The sequence below is a fragment of the Anser anser genome, assembly GCF_964211835.1.
Source record: "Anser anser genome assembly, chromosome: 3".
Taxonomy (NCBI): domain Eukaryota; kingdom Metazoa; phylum Chordata; class Aves; order Anseriformes; family Anatidae; genus Anser; species Anser anser.
Window position 1 is genome coordinate 107,007,600 of NC_139722.1, and position 15,700 is coordinate 107,023,299.

Genomic DNA, 15,700 nt, shown 5'->3' on the forward strand with positions numbered 1-15,700 from the left:
TCTCTTTCTCTTTCTCTTTCTCTTTCTCTTTCTCTTTCTCTTTCTCTTTCTCTTTCTCTTTCTCTTTCTTCCTCTTCCTCTTCCTCTTCCTCTTCCTCTTCCTCTTCCTCTTCCTCTTCCTCTTTCTTCTTCTTCTTCTTCTTCTTTTTCTTTTTTCTCTTTTTCTTTTTTCTTTTTTCTTTTTTCTTTTTTCTTTTTTCTTTTTTCTTTTTTCTTTTTTCGTTTTTCATTTTTCATTTTTCTTTTTTCTTTTTTCTTTTCTGGCTTCAGGACTACATGGAGACCAGCGTTTGCTAGCAAGAATGCGGCAAGCAATACATGAGTTATTAATTTTAGACAACAGTGTTTGGTATCATGAATATTCCATTCCAATGACTATTTAAGGGACCTTTCCATTGCCTTGCAGTGTTCAATGAAGACATGACATGTTCTGTTGAACATTATTTCAACCTTGTGTTTGATTATGTATTCTTTCATTTTCCTCATAAAACTACCCTTAATACATTACCATCATTAAGGCATATAAGAATTTAATAATACAGCACTAGTAATGGAATAAATCAGTCTAATAAATAATCCTTATGGCATAAATTATGCATTTTAGCATGGGTCTTCTGGGAGTAGTGGAGGAATGTAAGTTAAACTGTGACAAGGAATATCTGTTGCATAAACATTGGCATTTATACCCACTTAGTTTGATCAATGGCTGTGCTACACAGTAGCCTTCATAATATATAATGATTGTGGTGTAAGTACAAATGCTCATTTGTAGGAGACCAAAATATTTTCCTTTGGCACATTTTATTGAAATAGAGTCATTGCAAAGAAAACTTTAAAGATAGGATTAGTGGTAGGACTTAAGGACAATTGCTTAGTGTGATGCATAGGTTAATGGCAATTCTGTGGTCGCTTCCTTGCACATCACATCGAATAATTATCCTTTTTTGCTTCTGGAAACATAATTAGTCTATGATGGATGGGAGGTAAAATTCAGAACTTGGGATGAAGCCCCACCTTATGATGGAATAGCTGCAGATACTTTCTGCATTTGGAAGAATTCATTCAAGTCCAGTCTATATCTTTCTAGCCTTTCAGGTCATGCAAACTTAGAAAGTCATAGACTACTTTGTAAGAGAAAACTGATTATTCTTCTGCTCTTTTCACCCATCTACTGTGCAAACGAGAGTTGTGGAGTTATCCAGGATAGAAATAATAACCCCTCTACCTTTTATTAAATACTGCTTTCTATTTTTAGGACCTTGACATTGAACCAGGAGTAATGAATATTTCTCTAGAGTACAGCTGAGAGAATAATGAAAATGAACGTTCTCTCACAGTTGTTGGAACACATTTTGGCAATGTACTTCAGTAGTATTTACAAATGAAGTTGACTGGAAAATTTGTAATAAAATACTCTGAAAATATACTAATTGGATGAATTAAAAATTGTGGAAATATGTTGAAAGTTTTCAGGTGAAAATTCCTTTTTTTTTTTTTTTTTTTAAAGTCCTGGAGCATCTCTTACCCAACTGAGACAGAACTTTAAAATCTGCCATTCTTATTGGAAATGTGACATGTTAACACAACGGCTTTATGAAAACATTAAAATCATTCTGGTTTGTTTCAGTGTAAAATGAAAACTATTGTTGAAAATGTAGTGTTTTTTTATGAAAAGTCAACTTTATTTGTGATCTCTTTCATTCTCTCAGCATTTTTCAGGGCATATTTTCAATGGGATGTTCATGTAACATGAAATTCTTGACTGTACAGAGAGTTAAAAGAAGATTTATGTCATATTTAAGTCTTATTTCAGACTATGGAATAGGGATTAGGTGAAAGATAAATCATATCATGTAAGTTGATTGCAATGCCTAGGCATAAAGAATTTTTATTTTTTTCCTAAGAGAAGTTCTTGGTATTTATTTTCAGGGAAACAAACAAACAAACAAACAAAAAGCCCACAAAAACAAAGAGCACAGTAAGAAATCTAAGTGCTGATTTATTTTAAACTTACCTTGCCTGCTTAAATTGAGAATCTGTGCTACATGTACAGCTAATGAAGAAAGATGAGCTTCTACAGGAGTGATTGAGAGCAACTCTTGTGTGCCTTTGCCTTGCTAGCAGCTTGCTATCTCTGTAGGCTTGACCTATCACATACCATGAACACTGAGTGTATCCTGCAAATACACAGCACTTGAAATGATAGCAGTTGGTCAGATTTCTGTAGACTGATATATTTCCATATTGATCATTTGTAAGAATTCATAAGAATGAGCTTGGGTATCAGTTAAAATCTTATCCTCTTGCCAAACAGATCAGTTATGGTGAATATTTTAATGAGGAAATTAAAAATAATTAGAGGAGTGTCAAACTGTTTCTGAGAAAATTAAGCCCTATTTTAAGACTGCATCTGCATCTGTGCTTGTGCCAAACAGGTATTTTTAATATATGAAGATTTTTTCCATTTTAACACATACAGCATATGAATGAAATCTACTGGCTTTGATGAATTTAATATGAGGGTTTTGTTGGTTTATTTATTTATTTATATTTTCCTGTAATGCAAACCATGGGAACTTACCTTGCTGTTTTAGCTACATTATGAAATAACACCTTCAGAACATTACCATCTTCAGAGACTTTACATATGAACAGACCTGTAAGTAATTAATTTATGCAAAAAGATCTTTATTTAATCATTTTAACCAAAGTGATTTCATTATAGGATAATATTTTTTTTCTTCATAAATTCCCGTGGAGTAGTTGAGAAACTCACAACTGCTTCAAGGAAAAATTGAAGAACATTCAATTATTTTCTTTTGTATTAGTGGAATTTAAATGTACATTTAAATCTTTTGCTCCACTACATAGCTAATACTTCCTTTTTATTAGTGTTAGGGAGCTCTTGGGACTGGTAAGGGCTGGCAGTGCCTGCAGGGCACTGGCAGTTTGTATACATTATTTGTGTTTTAAAAACTGGCATTGCTCATTTTTGCAAAGGAGTTCTGAAGAATTTGTGCATCAGCTTTTATTTTTGAGTTATTTCTTTCCATAAACAAAGCAAACAAACCACTCGACAATAGTCATTAGAACATCTGAGAAAAAAGTGGAAAGTCTTTATAGGTAAGTATGTGGTATGCCCAAGTAAACACTTAAATGCTTGTGCTTATTTAAAGAAAATCCATGCCTTGAAGGCGTGAATGATATTTACATAACAGTTTTACAGCTCCTGCATGACCTACTATATAAATCTTTAATTCTGAGTGAAGTTCAGTGCATCAGAAATATACAGAGAATGCAAAGTCTGTGTTTTCATGGTTACCGCCTTCTCCCCCTTCATACTTACTGATATAGTTTTATTTTACTGCCATAGGTGAATTTTGATAACCCTCCACCTCCTTGGATACTTATAGACAGTTTTGAAATATTAGGTAGCTTTGTCTCCTAGTTTTCGGATCACTTCAATCTACCCATAGGCTGTGCTAATCAGTATTAAAATCCCCTGAATCATAAATTTCTTTCTCCAGTTTCAGTTTCTTTTTTTCTTCTTCTTTTTGCATATTACATAAGAATTTCTTGTACATGAAGCAGATAAATGGTTTATAATCCTAATAAATTCTGTGTGAGAAAGATTAAATTTCTGCACTCTCACCACAGAGATTTGCAAGGCAGCGCTACTGGTACCAGGGAAGGCCATGGCTGCCCTCCAATACTGATGTTTTTCAGGTGTCCTTTGCATTTTCACCTTTGCTTTTTACATCCCATCACTGTATCTTCTACCCAACAAAAAATTTTGTGGAAATCTGAGTTCCTATGGAAAAAAATGGACCATAAATCTTTTAGGAAAATCTACAAAAAATATCAAATTAAAAGTAGTATAATCTGCTGAATTTATTCTGAATAAATTTATTGAGCAAACTAAGCCCTTGGATCAGTCTCAGCCTAGTAAAGACACTGGCCTGGCTGTCACAGGAATTGGGTATCGAATCACTCCTCTCAAAGTAAATTTTTTTTTTTTTTTTCCCCCAGAAGCCCACTAACTGTTGTTGGCCTAACAGGTTGCCTGGTCTTAATGCAGAACTTTACCAGGCCATTTTTCGAGAATCAATTTGGTTTATTTTTGTTCAGTTCAGGAAAATGAGATTGAGAACACAAATTGTTTATGTGGGGGGGAAAAAAATCTATTTTTTGCAATTACTGGAGACAGTGAGAAATGAGAGTTTCCTAAGGAAGAACAAAGGTAATGACTGCATTTTTTTACATTTATAATTCATTTCCTGGATCTGCCTTTGAATGTGGGGTAAATCAACTTTGGTAGTTGCTAACAGCACGACACTGTTTTCCTGCATATTCATGCATACATTCATCAGCAGCTATATGGATGGGGGCGGAGGGAGACAGCAGGTTATGTTTATTCCTCATCTCTTTATGTTCCAAGCAGTAGTCTTGTCACCCATGCTAGTCCAGTCCTAATTTTGCTTAGATAGGGAATGCAGCTGGGGCACATGGAAGAACAAGAAATGCATTATTATGTCTTTACTCTCCTGGCCAGCTGTCCAGGCAAGTATAATAATGTTTTGATTATAACAGAATGTTGGAAACTAGAGTACTAGATACCAGAAAGCACCATGGCTGCATTGTCTCCACTCAATTCTACAAATATTATTTTTACTTGGAACTATATTTACTTTAAGCTTTTGAGAAGGGGTGAAAAAATAAGTCCACGGACAAAGAAGCTGATAATCAGGAAAAAAGAAAAAAGAAAAAAAAAAAAGGACAATGTATTATAAAGGAACTATATGTTTTTAATTTTCAGTTCTCCTGTTGACTGTTTTTAAAGGCAGCCACCTGAATAATGCAGACAAGTAACTTTCGATATGCTGAGTTCCTGGAGGGTAGGAAAGACACCAAAAGACTTTCCTGTTTTCTTCAGCAACAACTCCATTTAAAACTTTGCTGATAGTTCTGAGCAAATTCCCAATTACATGAATCTCTTGATCTTTCTCTTTCTCACTCAGCCATACATATTATTAACTCTCTCACTAGCATCTGTTTCAGAGTTTCACTACCAAAGAGCATTTCTGAATAGGTTGATAATGTTTTCTGCAGCAAAAATTTTCAGTTTCAGGATCCTCAGAGTTCTATAAGCATCTTCAGTCAGCAAAAATGTATATATATATTTATTTACTATTTCATGGTTACTGACAATTTCTTATTAGTTGAAAAGATAGGTTTCTTCAGAGTTATGAGGAGTGCTGTCCTCAGGTAGGCTTACTGAGTTATCAAAGAGTGGACTTTGGTGAAAGAGGATGCAATTTCCTCTTAACTGAGTAGCTTGATCTAGAACCTGGCAACCTACAGAGCCTACCAGCAGTTGTGCATGAAAACAAATAAATAAATAAATCTGATTCTTTTTATAAAAACTTTATCATTAAAAATAATATGGCTGTTTCTTGCAATTGTTCAATGGTTATTTTTCCAATGGAAATATACATATGTATTTTTTTTTTGGTTTTGTTTTTTTGACAAAGTATGTTCAATCTGTTTGTAATGTTCCATGTAAATTTATGTTCCTATATAAATATTTATCAGAAATAGCAAGAGCGGGCTTGATTTAGGCCCACACAAATGCAGGAAGACCAGCTGCACTCTTCAGAAAGAGCTGGTAGCACATGAACTCTCTTTCAATCAAGGCTGATGAGTTTATTAGCATATGTGAGCTTGTGTGGGAGCTTCACTGGTGGGAAATAACACAGCAGAGGGAAGAGAGCCAATGATCAGGGTGTCTCGTCTGAGTAGTTGGTACTCTAACTTATTCCAGGTATGGAATTACCTAAAGCTTCTTCCAGGTGGAGCGTGTCTCACAAGCTGAGATGCTGGTCACCTCTATTGCTCTCCAAATATTTCATTCAAAACTCTGAAAGCCTCATCTGCTCTAATGGTTAAAAGAAACTTGATAGCACCTAGCAAATAAGGTGCAGAGAGAGGCATATATCAATCTGGTACAATAACACTGTCTTCTTATGCTCACCTATCTGTTACAATCTAGATAAGAGATGGTAGATATTAAGTGCTTTGAGATAAGTTGTCGGAGTTAATGCAGCATTTACATTAGTGATTCATTTTAAAGTATAAATAAAGTTTTACACTGAAATAAAAAGTAGCCCTTTTAGTAGTGATGCACATGGAAAACAAATATGCCAAAAGATACACCAGAATTCAAGGCCACTAATTTCTATTCCTTTCTCATATCTACTTTTAAACTGTAAAATTAGTTCATTGCAGTATTTTTGATCTGCTATCTATTTCTTTAAAAATAAGCTATTGCATTCAGGCCCCCGTTTAGCACAATTCCAATCTGCCATTTGCCATTTTGGATGCCAAACATGCAACATGTTGCATCCTCTCCATGACAAGATGTCACACGCAATGGCTTATAACTTTTAAACAAAGAATATAAATTTATTTGGTGTCTTTGAGAGAAGTATCCAAGATAATACTACTGGCAAGAAATGCTCTATTTTTTCATGATATGAGAATAAATAGGAATCGCTGAGGCGATCAGTTTCGGGTGGGTGAATTTTGCAGCAGAGCAGGAGATTGTGGCATAAAGGGGGGATTTTCTGACTCAGAGAAGCCTCAGGGAGTTCAGAGTCTTGCCAGGGTCCTGCAGCTCATGCACGAGAAAGAGATAGCTGCTGGAGTCACTGCATCAGCTATGTCAGAGGTCTCGACCCTGAAGAGCACTGATGATATCTTTTTGACACAGATGGTCGAGGAGCCAATGAAGGGAGGTGTGCTGCTGGACCTTGCTGAACAAACAAAGAGGGTCAGGTTGGAGATATGAAGGTTGGGAGCAGCCTTAGCTGCAGTGACCATGAGACAGTAGAGTTCAGGATCTTGTGAGCAGGAAGCAGGGCAAAAAGCAGAATCACAATCCTGGACTTCAGGAGAGCAAATTGTGACCTGGATCAACTTGGAAGAACCCCATGGATTAGGGCCCTAGAAGAAAAGGGGCTCCAAGAGCTGGTTAATATTCAAGCATCACTTCCTCTGAGTTCAAGATTGGTGTATATCTATGAGTAAGAAGGCAAGCAAAGGGGGCAGGAGACCTGCATGGATGAGCAAGAAGCTCCTGGGAAAAATCGAAAAAAATAAGGAAGTATACAGAATCTGGGAAAAGGGACAGGCCAATGGGGGGAATATAGGGACATTGTCAGAGTAAGCAGGGATGTGATGAGAAATGCCAAGGCACATTTGGAATTAAATCTGGCAAGGGATGTCAAGGACAACAAGGAGGGCTTCTTCAAATACATCAGTGGCAAAATGAAGACTAGGGAAAATGTGGACATACTGCTGAATGGGGTGGGTGCCTGGGGAAAGCCTGCCTGTGTCTCCTGTCAAAATAGCTTTCCAGGAACCAGGAGGCCCATCATCATAGTGAAGAAACAGCTGAGAAGTTTGCATTGTTCCTCCTTCCTTCCCCCACCCAATGACAAAGATTCTTGTGCAGTTTGGGGGACTTTCATTGCTTTTTAACTACACCCAAAGTTATAGGTTTTGGCCAAAGACCTAAGGTTCAACTTGCCAGATTTTCAAGAGTTTCTTCACTTAAAGCTGCAGAAGTACTTCAGCTCTTATTTTGCATTTGGTGGAAACATCTCTGGCTGCTGTTTTGTCTTTGTTTCCTAAGTATCTTCACAAAACCTACTCAGGAGTTCTGACCATCCAGATACTCTGTTACTAGAGGAATACTGAAATTCAGCTTTCCTGGGAAAATTAAGATAATATGACTGTGAAATTGAAGCCTGAACATGTTAGTTACTGAAAAGCAGGAACTTCACAGCTTTACTTTCAAATTTTGCCTGTAGTTCAGAAAAGTACTTTAACACATGCTTAAATCCTACTAACTTCACTGAAATTTAAATGTGTTCCTAAGTGCTGTTCTTAATAGGAAAGGTCATTTTGGTGGAGCCTTTCGTTTGGAGAAGAACCCTGGACAAAAGGAGGAAAAAAAAAAAAAACAGCTTTGGAAAAAAACAGCAAAGCTTTTCTTGTTGAATGGATTTCAATTAGTCACTGTAATCTGCGTGTAAAATAGGGTAACAAGATCTGTTCTCCAAGTGTTTTGAAAAAACACTGTTGGCATAGTGTTTCTTTCTACATCACCATAATTTCTGTCTACAAGATTTACAATTTTTGCTTTTAATCTATTATTTTATTAACACAAAAAATATTACTTGTTTTTGTCATGGTGGTAATGTTTACGTGTATATTGCTATCTTCTATGTACTTCTCTTTTACTTTCCTCTATCTACATCTACATTGGAATTTAATTGATAGTGGATTCATGTTATTAATTTTATTCATACAAATATTTGAACAGTACAAGTCAGAGGCAGATTAAAGCTAACTGGAACCCTCACAAATCAAGCTCTTGGCTCTGTTGCACTCTTCAGTGGAATGTGAAGATTTTTGCAAAGAGAACAAAGTTGCCCTCCCAGCTGAAGAGGCTAGTATTTGCGTATTTGGAAATGTTGTGGTAACCTGAACACAAATTAATACCCTTTTGATATTCAGTGAGAATGATCGCTTGTTTGGTAGTCTCTATTTCCCTTAGAAAGTAAATTGTTTTTCTTTTTACCACTGTGAGCTCAGTCTCTGTTCTTTTAGAATTGAAACAATTACTTCTGTTTTCATCAAGGGTTTGAACTAGCATTAGATTTTATATATTGGGCAGTGGAAGTCCCAATAAGAGACTTTGAATTTACAACTTTCCAAACACAAAAATTGCTGTCTAGCATATTTTATGTTGTTTCTTTGTTTTAAAAGAAGAAAACAAATGTACAAAATATGTTAAAAATAACAGTTTTAGTAAAAACTCCTCAACTGTTTCTGCAACGCTGTTGTAGGAAATTAATTCAGCCACTGTAAATCTGTGACCTTTGCAAGGGCTTCCACTCACTGCCCGTGTCATTACTTGATTTCCAATGGAAAGTGAGGGCATGACAAGTACTATTTGCAGCTGGTTCCAGTCAGTGCTTATGATAGTTCTAACCTTGGGGTTAGGGAATAGTGTGTTTTTCAGTTTAGTTCATTGACTGTCTGGCCCCAACTCTAGAAATAAAAGAAACAAGGGAAAGGCAGATAGGGAATATGATTACAGGCAGCTTAATTCGCTGCCTGTGAAACAGTCAGCTATTTACCTTCCAGATGAACAAAGTACAGACAAGAGATACTTCTTATATCCACATGTCACTGTGTGGTGCTCTGGGTTTCTGATCTTGATTGTTGTAATATGCCTAGAAGATGTATTAATTGAATTGGACATGTTAACTTGTGTATGTGTGCCTTCTGATGCACATTCATGCACTTGAGAGTGGATTAAGGTTATTCACATCAACATAGCTGGTGTTTGTGTAATAAAAAGGAGTACGTGTATGTGGAGGAATATCATATATGTGGCAGAGCAAAGTGTCAATTCATAGAGATGTAATTCTGTGTTGCAGAATGATGAATTCTGAACCTTGGAAAAAAGGGCAGGTAGCTTAATAGTCAGCTAATGGTCTATGTCTTGGCTAGATTTTCTATCACTCACCAGTCTATGAATGTTTAGTTGTCTTCAACTGTGGGAGTACGTATTACGGGTGGAAAAAGGAATGAGGAATGTTATGCACTTCACTCAGGAGAGGGAGAAGCAGGAATATGATTTATTGATAACAAGGCTTATGCGACTTACCAAAGATTTGATGATGGCAAGGTACACCCGATTGTAATTGGAAGATACACTTAATTGCACACTGTATAAAAGATATTATATACTACTCAAAGACACTAAACAAAAGACATTATATACTACATAAAGACTACATAAGACACTGGGTTAGGTGATACTGCATCAAGGAAACTCTCCTATTGAGTCATGAGGTTCACAGTAGTACCCTTGCTTTTTAAACTCCTTGAACTGAAGAGGTAAGGAGCCTAGGTGATGCTGAATCCAGTCCTAGTCCCAGAGTTGGTCAATGGCTTATGTCTAAAGCATTATATGTATTATTCAAATCCTTTATGCTACTTAGCTAAGATTATAAAGTATGACCACAAAGCACCTTTACAGCATGTTAGCATGCTGTTACTTTCCCAATCCACTTACTGACTATCTGTAGTGGTAAGGGTCCTCTCAATCTGCACAGTAACATTAAGATGCATCCCTGCCCAAGGGAAGGCCCTTACGTGCAGCCTGCTGTTATGTCAGGAGAGCTCAAATGGTTCTTGGGCTGCACAATATTTATGTAATAAGATGACTGACTGATGGTCATATTTGCATAGAGATGTTAGTTTTCTTCCAAATTTGGCTCAAGTGAGGTTTTTTTCCAAATTTGGGCAGCACTAAGTGTGTGGGTTCATTGCTCAAACTAGTCCTTGGCTATTTGTCTTCTGTCTCCCCCAAATCCAGGACACAGCCATCAGGACTGCCACTGATAGTTACCTGCTTAGGCTGGATGTGCTGCTTAAGCTTGGAGTGTGGGACAGGGGAATAGGAGTACACTGTCATAGTATGTCTGGGGCTTTTTAGTAGTTACTCATGCTATTTTTGTGATTTCATAGAAATTGTGTCCCTGTGTTCTAGCCAAATATTTCGGCATCCAAATCACCATCTATTCTAGTTACAGCATCAAAAAGAAAGAAAAAACAAACAAACAAACAAACAAACAAAACAGTAAACTTTTTTTTCCCCAGAGATTTATTCCATAGCTTGTTTAAAGAGTAGCAACCCATCCAGGCAGGTTATACCTTCTCCCAAACACCACATATGTAGTTTCAGGAATTTACTGGGTTTGGTTTTGACAAGGAAAATGTATCATCTAAGTAGTTTATGTCCTTTTCTCCTCAATACAGTTAACATCTTGAACATAAAAGAAATCTTGATTTTGATTTGTATTACCTGTGGCTTGTTCCCTCAACCATCCAGATCTGTCGTACATCTTTCTCTATATTTGCTGTTGGAATCATTAAGTTGCAAGACATATAGGTAACTTTCTAGACCTGTACAACACTCATACAACCAATAAATTTAATAAAAGAAAAAACATATGTCTGAGAAGTAAAGTACTGGTACTGACAATACCAATACTATATATTCTTGACAGATTATGGGGCTACTAGAGGTCTTGCTAGCTTCTTTGAAGACATTTGTGGAAGGATTTTTCTGTGATTGATGTATACAAGTAAAATAAATATAAAAAGCAATAACTATAAAATAATGCATTGTCTGTAATATATATACAATATTTTATTACATATATGTACTCCAAAACAGGAACAGTAAAACTGATCAGTTGAAATCATACTTAAATAAATTAAAAATATTATATTAAACGATAATTTTGGTTTTGCTTGATAAGAAATGGCAATCTGATATTATTTCTGTACTTTTAGTTGTCTTTCTTTAATTGTGTGCTGATGTTTTTCGCCAGCCCAGCTGAAAAGTTTGAGGAACGGAACAAGAAAATAAATAAATAAATAAATAAATAAAGGATACTTAAAGAGATGTTTTCTTCTGTAGGTAAAGAAACGTGATCTAAATCTAACCACAGGGCACATGGCGCATATAACTTGAACATTATACTATTGAAAGCTATGAATATGAAAACTGCAGAAGCTTTTTTGTTCATAGTAGGTTAAGATGTAAAATTTATATTTTAAAACTTTAAAAACTTTAATCTTGCAATGAATTAGTAGTTCCCAGTTCAATCCACTCAGTTTATGAAAATTAAAAAGATCTGTGCGGAGATCAGATTTTAGGATCACATTTAGACACTGATTTCTTTTTGCTTTTCTCAAATTTTAACATATTTTCCTCCTTTCATTATGTTCTTCCTCCAGTATATCGTTGTATCCTTCTGTCATCCTTGCAGAGAGCTATCTCCTGGCTAGCTATAGGAATTTACTTGATATTTGAAGAATTTATTTTGCCTTGTAGCATCTCTTTGTAGAATACATTTCTTATTCATTTCTTGCTAAGCCCTTTTTTCGTTGAAAACAAAATACCATTTTTTTTGGCCTGCAGCAAAAAAAAAAAAAAAAAGTGTGATGGCACCCCCACAGCTCAGCAGGAGGTCACAGCACTAGAACATCCATGGTGGCCCTGCTGCCAGAGTTGGCACAGCTGGGAAGTCCCAGACTGTCCATAATGTACACTGAGGTGTCACTGCTGGGGAAGCCTTTCACAGTCAGGGACAAGAAACTGAATTCCTTCTCAGTCTAGCAGGCAAATGAAGGATTGGATAAATGCATTTATTATTTGAGTGTTCTCCTATACAGAAGACACTCCAAGCTTCAGAGCTGTTGATTTTCATTTGCTCAATCTATGTAATTAACCCAGCATACCATCTCCACAGAACAGCTGTGCAATCATTGGTAGTTATTATATTTGAATCACAGCATATTATATTGAACATATGAATAACTATGATTTTTTTTTCTTTTTTAATTGCATTTTTCCTGGAATGTTTCATTTACTAACAAATGTTAGGTCCAGCCAAAATGTAAATTTTTTTTTCGTCTAGTTACTAATTAGCACTTAATGGACTCACATATAGATATGCTTTATTGTTATTAATATTATGTAAGGTGGGAAAGTGCTTTTTGCAGAAACAAGGAGATAAAATGCCCTCACATGAATGGTAAAGACATCATATAATTCCATTAGGAATATTCAAAGTGCCATAGAACCATCTGGATATCTCTTTGTTGAGTTATTTTTCATGATTAATATATCTTATCACACATTTATTCATTGGTGAAAGTCTGGTTGATGAACACCAGACAAAGAGACCATGCTGTTTTCTTATTTTATGTAAAATCAAACATTCATATTCCCTCGGAAATAGCTTTTTAAAAAGTTCTTTGTGTTCTACAGAACTTATTTTAAAAAAAAAAAAAAAAACACTAAATGACATCAAGAAAGGTACTTTCCTTTTCTGAATAGACCATTTAGAACAAGCTTAAAAAATTAAAGAGTCAAGTTTTATGAGAGAAGGAATGTCAAAAGAAACCACTATATTCAAAGAGAAAATATCTTAGTAGTGAAGATTATTTGTTAGACAGGTTGAAAAGATTTCCTTTCCATTTAGAAGAAATCTAATAGCATAACTTGATATATGGTACCATTTCTTTCAGAGCAAGGCCCAGACTGGAATAACATCAAGAGTTCACTCACATTTTAACTGCATAATAATTAGTAGGAGTTTAGTGAGCAGCACAGAAGTGAAATTCTCCAAAAATATTTTAAAAGCTACCTAATAATCTTTACTGCTGTGGATCACAGAGCCACATTTTATAGGTTATGCTTAAAGACAATTTCTTTATCTGTTTTTGTGGTGCTTGTACAACGATACAATAATGTTTCACAGAGAGGCTTATAGCATGATCAGAAAAAGCTTTGAAATACTTCTATATTATAATAGACCTAAGAGTTACAGCCTTATAACACTGCCTTGAAAGAAATGCATTTTCAAGTACATAAACAGCAGAGTTTGCCTGCCTTCCTCTTAGAAAATTGGTTCATACAGGCAGATCAGTTTAAGTCATTTATTACTGTACATTTGCATGCAACCTTTTATACTACAGTCAGTCAAGACACACTTTGTACATTCTCTTTCCACTGGGATTAAAAAAGCTTCAGCATCCCTTTGCTACCGTGGTTTGTCCCCTGTGTAACAGAATTTTCAATGGTTCAGCTAATTTGGAGACCTACAAGCTTTTTGTTCTTGTAATTGCTCTAGAAATGTCAAAAATTGGTGCAGCTAACATTTGGGACCTCTTTATTTCCGCTATGAAAATCAATATGGTGCTTAGAAATAAGCATTCAAAGAAAAAAAAAAAATATATATAAACTTTCTGTAAATTAATGTCATAAATACTAAATTGGGCAAAAAGTGTAATTTTACTTAAAGATCCTTGTACAAAAATATAAATTATACAGAGAAGTGCTTTGTGAAGCACAGTGCATCTGACATGTTTTATTGTTTTAATATGTTTTTAATAGTACATTTTTACCATTTTTCTTCTTGTTCACCGAGTTATTATTAGGAAACCACAATTAATAATTTAAAGGGGCATATTCTGGCTTTTAGTACATTTATACGGCTCCCCTGACAGTAATAAGAGTCTAAAACATGCTGTATATTCTGATATTTTGTTCATAGCATGAATCTGGTGTCACTTTCTATATCATTTTAGCTAGGAATTTTCCACATTAATTTTACATTTACGCTATGTGTGTTTTTGGTTTTATAATACTTTTCTTCAGGCAGAAATTATGGTCTCCAGAGTCTTAGCTACCTCAGTTTTTTCTCTCTAGAATTTCCCAACACTGTTACCTCTGGTTCAGTTTGCAGAACTAGAAAAGCTGGCAGCACCACCAGGATGGGAATACTGGGTAGAGTGGCTTTGAGAAGCTGCCATGTCACAGGTACTGATGGTGCCACACTTGTGAGAAAACATCATGCAACTTCATGCCACCCTAGTGCAACTCTGCTGGGGCACCAAAGGGGTTTAGGGCTTTATCTGCACTTCTTAGGAGCTCTGCTTCAGTTTGGGCTCAAGTTCACAGACCAAATAGCTCAAAAAGTTGCATCTATGCTATTTAAAAGTAGAACGCTTGGATGTGAGCCATTTTGTCAGTTTTTGTCTGGCTTTCCTTACGTGGAAGTCCAGTTAGCTCACTTCTAATTAAACCTGAAATGTGGGTCAGCTTTGTGGCAGTGAGAACAGCTAGGGAGTTTAGGATTGCGTTCTTGTTCCAAGGTAAAATGACAGAACTGCCATCGCTTAAATTACCAACTTGGCTTTTCCTATTCAACAACTCCGTTCAGCCTCATTATTTAATCTTTTTTCCAGTGTTGTCCTTTCTCCTAACATACATCATGATAGCTACAATGTGTATATCTATATTTTTGTGTGCAAGAGACACACATATTTCTTGCGGTGAAATGTGACGGTCGTATATGACTCAGATTCTCAGGGAAATGATGACCTGTGCTGCCACAATGCAGTGCATGCACATTGTTTGTAGATGTGTTCCTTGTAAACTATGTAATCAGGAGGAGACACTTTCATACCACCTGCACCTACAACACTCACAAAACCTGTAATTATTACAGCATTTCAAGAAGCATGCCTTGTGAAGTTTTATTTTGCAGATCCCCGAAGATTGAAAAACCAACCTATAAAATCTTACTGTGGGTTTGTGTGTGTGAGTGGTGAAAACTGGTTGCGCAAAAGAATCATCTTATAATGTCATCCTTTATCCACTTGGACAACCTTCAGTCCGAACTACTAATTTTTATAGTGACCCCAGATGTCAGGTTTTTACATGGCTCACAGGTAGCAATCTTATTGTTGTTATTGTTGTTTGATCTTTTTACTTTTTTTTTCCCCATCTTTTCAGCACATATCACTAGAAAACTTCAACAGTGCATTTTAGGCCCAGACAACAAGAAAAAAAAAAAAAAACACAGGATACTGTCATTTTTCTTATACCTTTTAACAATATACATGGCAAGGAGTAGGCACTAAATTGCAAATCCTGGGAAGTAAAGAAAATATATGTAGGCTTGAAGCCTGCAAGTTGATTTGATGTTAATAAAATGTATTCATTTTGAACATAAAACCAGCTTCCCTTTTCTTTAAATTTACA